Source organism: Hippopotamus amphibius, chromosome 12, assembly GCF_030028045.1.
Source record: "Hippopotamus amphibius kiboko isolate mHipAmp2 chromosome 12, mHipAmp2.hap2, whole genome shotgun sequence".
NCBI lineage: Eukaryota > Metazoa > Chordata > Mammalia > Artiodactyla > Hippopotamidae > Hippopotamus > Hippopotamus amphibius.
The window spans coordinates 21,208,542-21,221,959 of NC_080197.1; the positions used below are offsets into that span (position 1 = coordinate 21,208,542).

The 13,418-nt window shown below is 42.0% G+C and overlaps 1 pseudogene; it reads left to right on the plus strand.

Moving 5' to 3' along the window:
• LOC130833921 (ubiquitin-like-conjugating enzyme ATG3) overlaps positions 1-11,585 on the plus strand; it is a 31,053-nt pseudogene extending 19,468 nt beyond the window's left edge.
• Positions 11,586-13,418: the final 1,833 nt, after the last annotated feature.

Sequence of the window (13,418 nt, forward strand, 5' to 3'; positions counted from 1 at the left end):
ACATCATCTTGGTGATTTGACCCTTCCATCCTTAGGAAATGTCTATCTTTAGATCTGGCAGTACTTTTTTTTCTTAAAGTAGGCCTTGTCTTATATAAAGATAATTATCCCTGTTATCTTTTGATTAGTTATTGTACCCTTTTATTTTTAAAGTTCATGTGTCCTCATATTGAAAGCAAATACTTTATAAGCTGTATAAGCTTTTATGAAAAAAAAAAAGCTCTTATGAAAAAAAAATTTCCCCTGTAATTGCAGAATATAGGCCATATACTTTTAATAAAATTACTGATATACTTTGACTTAAATCCAATATTTTAATATTTGTCTTCAGTTTTCCCATCTATCTTATGTTCACTTATTTCTCCTTTCTTGCCTTCTTCATGATTAATCATTTTTTTATTATTATTATTCCATTTTCCCCTCAATTACATTTTTAGCTATACATTTCTTTACTCTTTGTTTACAGGTGATCCTAGAGATTACAACATCCTTGAATTCTTAGTTGTATTAAAGTTAGTACTTTTACCTTTTTTTTTTTTTGGCCCCTGGATTGAACCCGCACCCATGCCCCCTTCAATGGAGGTGCGAAGTCTTAACTGCTGGACTGCCAGGGAAGTCCCAGTACTTTTACCTCTTCCCAGGTATTATGAGAAACACAGAGTACGTCAGTTCTATTTATATCTCTGTTTCCTTTTGTTTTAAGGTTGCAATGACAAACATTGCCATTTATCGTACAGTCAATATTTATTTAGATGTGCCCACATATTTACCCTTCCTGTAGCTCTCCATCTTTTCATAATTTCCATGTTTTTTAGCTGCAATTATTTTCCTTCTGCCTAAAGAACATCCTTTATCATTTCCTTTAGTTCATACGGGTACAAATTATATCAGGTTCTGTATGTGAAAATTTATTAATTTCTCCTTCACTTTTATTTATTTTATTTATTTATTTATTTATTTATTTATTTATTTATTGGTTGTATTGGGTGTTCATTGCTGCACACGAGCTTTAGTTGCGGCGAGCAGGGGCTACTCTTCATTGTGGTGCACAGGCTCCTCATTTTGGTGGCTTCTCTTGCTGTGGAGCACCGGCTCCAGGCGTGTGAAGTGTGGGCTTCAGTAATTGCAGCACATGGGCTCAATAGTTGTGACTCATAGGCTCTAGAGCACAGGCTCAACAGTTGTGGTGCACGGGCTTAGCGGCTCCGGCATTTGGGATCCTCCCAGAGCAGGGATCGAACCTGTATTCCCTGCATTGGCAGGAGGATTCCCAACCACTGCACCACCTAGGGAGTCCCTCCTTCACTTTTAAAGAATATTTTTCTGTGTACAGAATTCCAGGTTGGCAATTATTTTCTTTAATATTTTTTAAAGTTTCGTTGTGCTCTTCTTGCATAGTTTCCATTAAGAAATCCCTTCTAAGTGTTATTTTTGCAACTTTGAAAGCAATATGCCTTTTTCTCCTTTAGTTGCTTTTAAGATTTTTTTCTCTTTAGATTTCATTTTCACCAGTTTCACTGTGATGAACCAAGTGGGTTTTTTTTTTTTCCCTTTGGGTTCACTTTCTTGGTTAATTACATGATATCTTTCATCATATTTGGAAAATTGTTGGCTATTAATCACTTAAAATGTTGCTTCTGCTCCATTTTCTTTTCTCTCATCTTCTGGAATTCCACCTAAACGTATATATATTCTCCAAGTCTCATATGACTCTTAAACGTCTCTATATTTTCCGTCTTTGGTAAGTTACTTAACAATTCTGAGATTCGTTTTCAGCATTTAGAAAATTCAGAGATATTCATGGTCTCACGCAGCATCGTTTCCTTTTAATGAAGTTTGTGTAAAGCGCGTATCAAATGCTTATTAGACAATAGTCACTCAGTAAATATTCAGTCCCTTTACCTTTGTTTACTGGCATCTTATTGTTCAATGATGCTAATGATAATGGCAGTTCCACTTTATTAAGCTTTTTCTATGAGAGAGGCAGGATTTTACATCTTTGACCTACATTATTTCAATTTCCTGTATATCAGTCCTGTGAACCACCATTATTACATTCATTCTAGAGATGAGGAAACTGAGGCACAGAGAGATAAAGGAACTTGATGAGCTGGATGGTTCTGCCTCAGGGTCTCTCATGAGGCTGCAGTCACATGGTCACCCCAACCCCATCACTTAAAAAATAAATTTGAATGGCTCCCAAAAAATATTCAGTTGAACCACATGAAACTGAAGGTATCTGACCGTTCTGACCTACAAAAGTGTCACTTTCATATGGATCAACCTAATAATATATGCTTCCCAGAACAGGCTCCCTGTCTGAGATGGTGCAAAAAAATACAACAGAGGGCATTTCAATCCTACTAAAGCAAAAGCTATTTTTTAAATTTCTATCCACCTCCTTGATGTGGTAAGAGCCATGGGGGCAAGGCCAGAACTCAAGAAACAACATCTGGATGCAGCAGGAGGGATCAATTTTTCTGTGGTCTTACGATAAATTAGCAAATGGAGCTTCAAGAGTCTGGGACTGAAAAAACCTCCTCTTCCTCAGTCCTTACCCCCCTGCTTGCTCCCCTCCCTGTCTTCTCTCTCCAGTCTTCTGTCCCAACCCACCTCTTCAGAGTCTGGTTCGAGTCCTCTAGGGACTTGGAGGAGTCATGTTATATTGTCTGGAATTCCCCAGAAATTCTTTCTGGTTTTCATAATAGCTTCATTTTATAGCCAGCAGTGTGGCTGTTTCAGGATTCACGAAAGCGTGATTGCAGAGCACTTACTTTGAGGAAACTGACCCTTATTAGGAGAGTCCATGCTTTAAAGAGGAAGGCCCGAAAGTTGAAGCCATCATAGAACTGGGAATAACCTAAATATCCACCAATAGGGGAGAAGTTAAATAAACTAAGCTAAATTCATACTGTGTAATGTTATACAGTACTTAAAAGAAGTGAGGAGAGTGTACTTAGATGGAAAGAACTCCAAAACAAAAAAGTACATTACAGATCAGTTTGAAAAATGGGGTGTGTGTGTGTTTGTGTGTGTGTGTGTGTAAATGAATGGAAGGTGTCTGGAAGGAGAAACACTAAAATAATGACAATGGTCATTTCTGAGCAGGTAAGTTATTGAGGAAGAGGATCAAGGGGAACTTTGGAAGTAACAGTAACATTTGTGAGATTATATTTATAGTTCCTTGTACAATTAAAAACAAGCCATTTGTAAAGCCATGAAACATTATTTGCAACATGCCTAAAGTTAAGAACTACCCTAGTTTGTTTTCTCTCAAAAGCAGACCTTGAGATAAGGACTCAAGTGCAGTTGTTTCACTTAGGAGATGATTCCAGAAAATACCAATGAGAGTGAAGAAGTGATCCCACCATGGGCAACTGGGGTGTAATCTGTTGGGGACCACGTGCTGCAGAGTATCTCGCCTGATGGGGTAGGGAGCTGGGGTATTTAGACACCAAATACCATCACTCATCATTGAAGCCTGCTTCTGAGGAACATTAACTCCCTGGCACGTCTGACTTGCCACACAGCCGGGCAAGTGGACCCTGATGGCTAGAGAAACGTCATAAGTAAAGAAATGACAGGGTTGGCAGTTGGAAGTTGGGCTGGTGTGCACTTGAGTCATAAGGACAAGGGGATTTTCACAAGATGCCAACAACATCTACAAGGGCTATAGCTACGCCCCACTGTAACGCAGTATTGTGCAGGCAGGCTCTGAGGTTCTCTATGGATATCTGAGGTGGGTGTCACATTTCAAGGGAAGAGGAACCTCTGAGAGAGGTCCCCAACAGTGCTCATAATATGGCTAGAGCTTTACATGGGTGTCATCTCTCTGCCTAGGAAAACCCAGCCAGCCAAGCTCCCTGACTTTCATGGGAAGCCCCACAGTCTCAGCTTCCCCTACAGGAAAGGAACATTCTCTGTTCTTCAAGCATTGACTGCAGATGAGTTTGGTAACAAAACCAATAAATACTGAGCATCACTTTCTATAAGACTCAGCCCTCCAATGGACTGTATAAGATGGTGATTAGAAACCTAAATTCAAATCAAACCTTTCCTATTTGTATAACACAGACAGGTCGCTCCCTCTCTAAACTTCATCTTTAAAATTTGTGAAATGAGAGTATCTACCCCATAGGCTCACGTGACACACACTTACATTTTCAGAAAGCATGCATAAAGCACTGAGCACAATTCTCTGCACAGAGTTAATATTCAACAAATGTCAGCTGGTCCAGAAACTAAAATTTCAAAAATGAATTTCACACCTGCTGTTTTCTTAACTTTGCTCTGGGAGCTGTGGGAAAGAAAAAGAGAAAAACCTCAACTCTCCTCAAGCAGCAGTAATATGTCCTCATGAATCACAAGGTTATGAGTCCTCAGACAGGAAATTGAGTCCCTGGGGACTTGGAGAGTCTGCAGCCAGGAATGCAGAGGTGGAGCCTGAAGGAGAAAACTGCTTGGAAGAGGGGACAGTCTGTGACCCTACAACTTTAGGCAGCAAGAAAGCACCCTCCTGTCCCCTCACATCCTAGTCCAACTAATCTGAGCACAGCAAACCTGCTTCTATTGACCAGCCTTGCTCTGATTTAAATTTCAAACAGCCCATGGTTTTATTCTCTCCTCACCATCCCTGAGAACTAACCATTATGGATTTTACAGGCCTTGCCGCCCTCGGCTCACACACTCGATTTGCACAATCTTTGCATAAGGAAAAAGACAGTCGATGCAAACTGAATTAATTGTAATTGACCATAATATGCTTACAGAAATGCCAAGGAGTTTTCATTAGTAGATAAGCCCCAAAGTATCTGCTGATGATTTACATCTGCATGAACACACTGCATGGCCACAGTTAATTACGAGACCTGCCGCGGAAGGTGCTTCATCAAACTCTGGCAGAGGCCTTCCAAGGGCCAGTGACACCCCCAGGGACCAACACATCTTGACTCACTTCCTGTGAAGGGCTTTGAAGTCATCCTACGAAGGCAAAACCAAGCTAGCCCTGTCGGGCTCAGGCTGGGCCCTCCTTGCTGCCCCAGCCTCGGTGTCCTTCTACCACTTCCTTTGGAGTAGCTAGTCCCTCCCACCCCATCCACAGCCTCGGTCCTTCTCCATCAAGTCATCATTGCTAAGGCTGGCATTGAACTTGTGTCTTGGTTCACATAATAGACCTCCATTCATTTATTCTTTTTTTCAACAAATATTTCCTACATGCTTCCACTGTGATTGTCCCCACACTAAGACTGGGAATGCAACAGACATGGACCCACCGCATAGAGCTGAAAACCCAGTGATAGGCTGAAAGATTGAATAAGGATGAATATCAACAGGTGATAATGGGATGAGAGTAAAGAACACGAAATAGGAAGGAAATTGGGGCTTTTTGTAGAGATGGAGATGTTTTCTAAGAGGAGGTGATGAACTAAGCTGAGACCTGAAGCATGAGAAGGTATCATCCATGTAAGGTGTTGAGGCAAGAGTATTCCAGGTAGAAAAATTAGCACGTGCAAAGGCCCTGAGGCAGGAAAGCAGCTGGCACCTTTTGGAGGCTTATGAGGCTGGAATTTCCCAAGGGAGGCAAAGAACGAAGGAAGGTAAGGCAGGAAAGCAGTCAAAGGCCAGAACATGCCTGGACCTTCCAGACAAGGCTGACAAGGACCTTGTGAATTTAATTCCAAAAGGCTTGGGAGCCGTGAAAGAGATTAAAGTGGGTCTATCTGAGTGACTCAGGTAATTTTTAAAATTTATATTGCTCTGGTTATTAGGAGTGGCAGGAAAATAGATTCTTGGAGAACAAAAGTGGAAGCAGGGAGACCAGTTAGGAGGGCACCGTTAGAGTCATTCAGGCAAGAGATGATGGTGTCTGGTGACAAGTTGGGATGGAGACAAATGAGGAGGGGACAGGGGCCTCTGTCTGCTTGGGGCCCTGGGGCTGAGTGCCTTTCTCTGCCCAATACCTCCAAAAATCAGGGCTCAACTTTGATCTCAGTAGCCTCTGTCCTGGAGTCCGCAGCCTCACTCCTGAATCCCAGAAGAATCCAGTACTTCTGACACTGACGATGACTGTTTCCTGCCTGAATTCTCTACAACAGTGCTATCCAGTAGAAACAGAATGTGAGCCACATGTGTAACTTTAAATCTTCTGGTACACCTTATGTTGCACCCCGAAGTCCTAGAAGGCCTCTACCCGCCCAGCTTCAAGACCAGAGAAAGAACCTGGAATCAGCAACAGAGACATCACTGGTTTCATGGATGGGGGAGCTTACGTACAAGGTCCTGGAGCGATATCCCAGGGTGTTACCAGTTACAGGGAGAACTAGGGAATGGACGTCAGTTTGGCTCATTGTTTACCCTAGCCGAGGGGCACGCTCCTCCCCTCCCCTTTGATAAGCCATCAAGGTGAAGATGTCCTGATCTAAAGGTTAGAATGATCACTAGCGGGGGCCTGGGGCAAGTACGTAGGAAAGTCAGTCGTGTGAGTGGGTGTAGGTGAAGCAGGGGCACTGACTGGGCAGGGGATGGACGGAAAGCAAGAGGACAGCCCTCAGGTGGCCTGATCACACATCTGTAAAAATAAACAAGTGAAATTAATTTTAATAATATTTCATGTAACACCATATATCCAAAATAGTATCATGTCAAGGGGTAAACAATTTAGAAGTTAATGAGATATGTTACTGTTTTTCATGCCAAGTCTTCAGTGTATATTTCTGCTTCAGGCACACCTCGTTTGGACTAGCCATATTTCAAGTGTTCAACAGTCACATGTGTTTACTGGCATCCTTATTATACAGTGTAATTCTGAATCTGTCACATGAACTCCTTTGCCATCCTCTGCCCACCTTTCAGAAAGTACATACTTTTACCAAGAACCCAAGGACCCATTTTAAGACTAGATTGACAGGTCACGTAATCCCCAGAACCATGAATATCAGATCTTCCAATTAACACAACACAATTTTACCAGGCCCTTTAATAAAAGACCAGACGATCAGATGGTCACGTGATATCTGGGCCGCATGACTTCCAAGCCTCCGGTTTAGGAGCTTTACCCCAGGCTCAAATGCCTTTAACAGCTGCTATCTGGTTTTTAAATCCAGCACATGGTTTGTCTGCTGGAAGGGATGAGGAGCTTTGTCAAAGAGCCAACTTCTCAAATGCCTTTTATTAGTAAGTAAAGCAAACTGGGAGGGTGGGCTGAAGTCCTGAGAGAGATACAGGCAGGTGGGGGACAATGATTACAGGAATAACCATCATAATAGCACTTATTTAATTCTTATAACACCCTTAAAGTTGGGTACTATTATTTCCTCTCTTTTGCATATAATGCAACTGAAGCTCAGGAAAGTTCATTGACTTGCCTAAGCTCACATAGCTGATGGGTGAAGGATCTGGAATTTGAGCCCACATTCTGCCTGTAGCCACTACCCTACCTCCTATTAAAAAAAAACCACTACTGCTACCCCTTTGATTTCAGATGCAGGCTGCAGTAAGCGGCAGCTTGCAGCAAGCAGCAGCGAGCAGTAGCTAGAAGCAAGATCTTAGTTCCCAGACCGGGAGTCCTAACCACTGGACCACAGGGGCCAGTGGCTAGGGCCTGGGTCCCTAGGTCTTGCCTGCCTTGTCAAGAATGAATTCAGGCGAGGAGGCAGAAGGTAAAGAGAAAAGTAAAAAAAGTTTATTGGAAAAGCAAGGTACATGAGGAAAGACGCACGGGCAAGCTCAGGGAGAGTCCCCAGAGTCGCACCTTTGGGGAGTTTAAATTCTTTATAAAGGGGTAGTCTTCCGGGTCTTTGTCTTCTTCTTGGTCAATCATATGGTTTTGACCCCAGGGTTAATTTGCCTCTGGACCCTCCCCTGGGTGCACACGCACTCCTCAGTTAAGATGGATCCTATTGCAAAGGCCTCTGGGAGACAGACAGCAAGGCTTATTATGGTCTGGCATCCCCTGCCTTTTTGACCCCATGAAGGCTCTTATGCATGTGTAGTGTCCCCCTTGTCCCAAAGATGGGAGTGTATGACCTCTTAATCTCTTAATAGGGTTTAGCCACTCTCTGTCCCTGCCGTAAAAGTGTCCAAATGTCCAGTTATTTACTCTATTCCTTTTGCTGTTTCTATATCGAGGTGCAAATCTCAAAATATAGACGGGAGTCCGGTCATAAATATGTAATCCGGAGCCCAGTTGTCTCTTGCCTCAGGAAATGTAAACAGGAGGCTGGTAACGGATGTCCAGCCTGGAGCTCATCTTTTTCCCACCCCAGAGGCGTGAACAGGCCAGTTGTAAATTCCTAGCCTAGAGCCCATCTATCTCCTACCTCACCTTCTACTCCCACAACCAACATGTGGAACTCCCTGGGGGCCAGACACTGTGCTAAAAGCTTCACACACAGTCACTCACTGAACCCTCCAAATAAACCTCAGAGGTGTGTATCATTATTACATCCTTCTTGGAGATAAAGAAACTCGAACTCAGATAACTTAAATAATTTGCCAAAGGCCAACAGTAAGCAAAGGGAGGAGGCAGTTTCAAGCCAGACTTGAGTCTGCCCTCTCTCCCACTAAGGGACAAGGGCTACTGGTGGTGGTGACATAAAACCACTACGATCATTGCTGCTACAGCCATTACCACCACGCACACTGGTGAGCAAGCGGTGGTGTGCCAGGGCCTGCGGGGGCTTTGTGTCTACTGCTTCTAATGTTTGCAATATCCCAATGCAATCAATCGTTTTCATTACTAGCATCATGTTGTGTAGCAGGAAACTGAAGATAAAAAGGTTGCTGGTCTTTCCCAAGGTCACACAGCTGCTAAGTGGTTGAGCTAAGATTGAAATGAAGATCTGCCTGTCTGACCAGTGGTGCATTAGAGCTGACTCATTGATTTGAAAGAGCTAGTTGTTAAGTTATTAGGAATTTTGCAGACCAATTGTTAAACATGGCCATTATTAAAAACTAAATGTTATAAACTTACAATTATATAAATTATATTCACAAAAGGTAATAAATACTCAAGAGTCATAACTTCCTAATTATTTTGTTACTATTACATTGGTATAATATATATAATATGTATATATATATATATATATGTGCTATTGTCTATAGTCTACGTCTTTAAGGTTATTTACATCTATTGTATGGTGAGGTGACCATTATAATGGTATGTGGTTGTCTATCTCTAGCTTGAAACTGGTCACGATGAAAGTATTTACCCCACATAAGTAGTAAATATTACAAATAGGGACTTGGTTTTTTGAAGAGCCAGTTGTTAAACATTTACCAGTCCACCACTATATGGGACCCACAACTTCCCATCATAACTTGCAATCTTACTAATCATAACATTCATGCTAACGATCAGTGGTCCTCTAGCCTCCATCCCTCTGAGGACAGACAGCTCCACCTCAGAGGATGCAAAGGGGTCCCTCGCGTGGCCCTTGCCTTCACAAGGAAAGGAGAGATGTCACTCTTGGAAGTGCTTGCCAAGCAATGCCTGCTTTGGAGGGACCCTTTCTCCTACATCCACAAGGTTCTCTCCAAGCTAGAGCCTACATTTAAAGACATTCAAGGTTTTCCCACCTTTCTGGAGAAGAGGACAGAGATCATCTCCAAACCTGTCTGTCAATTCAAGTTTCCTTTTTGCTTCTGCTAGTTTGAGTTGGGTTACTGTCCCTTACAACCCAAAGAATCCCAATGTAAAACTGAAGGCCATTCCATTGATGAAAGCAATTTTGTTCAATTCTTTTGGGTGAGCATATTGTCGGCTGAAAGGTGGCCATCAGTAGGGGGAGAAAAACTGAAAGAACACAATTTTATTGATGGAGGGAGGTCTTTGAGGCAACACACACAGCTACAACTAGAGGGATTCCCATCTAACATTCAGCTGATGGGGTAGGACTGGCTATGTAATTTTGGGACCCAGTGCAAAAAGAAACTGTGGGGCCCTTGGTTGGAAAATTATTAAGAATTTCAAGACGGTGACACCAGAACGTTAAACCAAACAAGCAGAGAAATCTGAGCATATGTGATGGCACAGGTCATGTGCCCATGAAGCCAGGTCCTCTGAGATGTAAGGTCAGGAGGGACAGATGGCATGTGACAGGAACATTTAGGGGTGACAGTGATAAAATTGAGATGCAGATTCTATTTCCCAGGAGGAAAGGTAGACTTATCTGCCGTGAATGAAGGGATTGGGTAGGAGAGGGGGCAGAAGAAAGGTAAAAAAGAAAGGTACATGGACACGGAAAGATGAAACACACATTCCCTGAAGATGTGGAAACTCCTCATGAGGATGATGTAGCAGCAATGAGCTGGAGCTCCTCTGAGAGTCATGCAGAGTTTGACTGTACACCGCGGCATGCCCGTCGGCTGCCAGCCTCCCTGCACAACCATTATTTGCTTATTTCAGGACTCCCCGGCTGTTCTCTAAAATCAAAGCTTTGCTAATAACCATATTTAGCATTGAACAAGCGCTTGGTATTTCCCAAAGATTTCACAAGCAGTAATTAGTTAATAATTCAATGTAGTGGAAGAAAAGGCACAAATCGCAAGTCTACAAGGACCAGGTGCCTTTCCTGTTTGCAGTGTGGGGAAAGATTCCTTACACCAGGTGTCGGGGGTCTGTGAGTCCTGGAATTATATGCGATGTATGATCGTGAGTGTGTGTCTGTGTATGTGTGTGTAAGTGTGCATATGATGGTATGCATGCTTGTGTGAGTGTGTGCATATGTGTAAGTGTAGATGCACGTGCATGTGTGCACATCTGCATGCATGTGGGTGACAATATCTTCATGGGGTCCTTACAGGGACATCTGGGCCAAAAAGAGAAAATAACCACAGCATTGAAATAGGAGCTTAAGATACGGATTCAGAAAACGGAGTAGGACCCAGGTTCAGCCACCTGCTGGTTACCCAACCTCATACATATCAACTCCCCTCTTAGGGCCAGTTTCCTCATCTGTCAAATGGAAAGAATACCTTTCCTGCAGGTGTGAAGATTAAATATGAAAGTCCTACCACAAAGTCAGAATCGATCAGTGTCTCAACTCTGTCTTCTATTTTCTCATTCATTCCATAGCTGGACAGCAAAGACAGTCTAAAACTCCACATTTGCTCAGCATTATGTGAGGACACAGAGGAGGAAGATGTAAGAAAAGCTGCAGATATGGAAGACTAGGAAGAGAGTGAATTGTTGGAAACAGAGGAGGCTACTCCTGGTGCAAGGAAGATAGTAGAAGCTTGAGAGCTCAGGCTGATGTTGCTAGTTTGCAAACCAGAAATTATGACCTTTACATCACTTGTGATAAGTATTACTAGATCCCCCAACTATAGTTGTGAGCCATGGTGAGCAACAGCAGCCCTTCTCAGTTGAGCACATGTGTAAAGTCAAGTTCATTTGAAGAAAACTGACCATTTAAATCACTGTTTTCTCCCACCACCCCCTGTGTGTTCCGTTCCCCCAGGCAAGCATGCCTGATGATGACGGAAACCATTGAGACTGTTGCAGAAGGAAGCGTGTTCATATACATCTTCTAGTTTTCTTGACATGTGTACAAACCATCATTCCAACAATAGACTTTACATAACTACACCAGAAACTAAACAGTGAAACAAGTAGAGCATAGAATCTATCCTAATTATTGGTTCTGATTTTTAGAGACTTTACCCATACACATGACCATTGGTCATATTCACCACGATGCACAATTTCTCTAATAAAGGGACTAATGTATTAAATTTTTTAAATGTCCCATTACAAAAAAAAAAAAAAAAACTGTGTGTCGCTAAGAAGACCTTACAGACTGTTCCTGCTTTATGTTTCTTGCCTCAGTACAGAGATTCTTCCATTTCACTTGCTAGTAAGGAAATCTTATATCTTTAATGCAGTCTGCTGCTGTCTTTCTGTCAATCACTATCTTCACGCGGATCCTTCACAGAATCTTTGTCTGATTGACACATTCAGAGACAGCCAGTCTTCAAACTGAGATCTGCAGTCCAGTGTTTTTTCCTGGACACCATTCAGGTGTCATTATTGGCTTAAAGCAAAATGTACTAGAAAGATCCTGAAATAGGGATGGCTGGGCAAAGAGACTCTGTAACCCAGCCTCTGTCTTCACCAACCTGCTCTGCCTCCAGATGACTGAACCCACCGGATCTGAGAGCTGAAAACAGACAGACCATTTCTGGGTGGGTGTGATTCAACCCACTCACACCAGGGATTTTAAGAAGTAAAGAGACCTAAGAAAGACTCACCCTGCAGAATCACCCTGACATTTGGGTAGAAGCTTGGCAATAGTGATCAATGACTAACAGTGAACAGATCAGCTAAGAAGACAAAATTCTGGATTCGGAACTAGGCACAAACCTGAATATTCATTTAGAGAAAGAAAATTGATCACAATAAACTACATTTTTTAAAAAGTGACTGATAATGCTAAAGTTACAAAATCCTGGAAAATAACATAATATTTGTATTAATTAGCACATAGACACAACACTGTAACAGCTCCTACATTTGGTTGGTTGCATATTCTCTGATCTCCTTTTCACAAGACAGTGAGCAAGTAATACCATTTTCTCTGGGGAGAAAAGAAAATGAACTCAGACTTTCTAAATTATTCTCACCCTGGCATGGTAGAGCAAAGCTGGGTTTTGGGGGGGGGGGGTAGTTTTTGTTTTGTTTTGTTTTTCAGCTTCACTGATTCACTATTGGAAATGCCACCAAAATGTTTAGGATTGTTAAAAGACACCTGCACCCCAATGTTCATTGCAGCACTATTTACAATAGCCAGAACATGGAAGCAACCTAAATGGTCATCAACAGATGAATGGATAAAGAAGATGTGGCACATGTATACAATGTAATATTACCCAGCCATAAAAAGGAATGAAATTGGGACATTTGTAGAGACATGGATGGACCTAGAGACGGTCACACAGAGTGAAGTGAGTCAGAAAGAGAAAAACAAATATCGTATATTAACACATATATACTGAATATAGAAAAATGGTACAAATCAACCAGTTTGCAAGGCAAAAATAGAGACACAGATGTAGAGAACAAACATACAGACACCAAGTGGGGAAAGCGGGGAGGGGGGCGTTTGGGGTGGGATGAATTGGGAGATTGGGATTTCATACATACATTACTAATAAGAAAAAAATATCAAATTGTACACTTTAAATATATGCAGTTTATTATATGTCAATGGTATCTCAATAAAAGTTCTTTAAAAATGTTTAGGATTGATGACAAATTTGAGAATTCTTCTATCAAGTTTATTTTCTATATGAGCTATGAAATTTTAGGGAACTTCAAAAGTTTTCTTGTACAACAAGTAAAGTACCATTTGGATGGGCCACAATCATGAAGCAGGGCTTTGGGGAAACCCCATGCAAATCAGAGGCCCTGAAGTTAA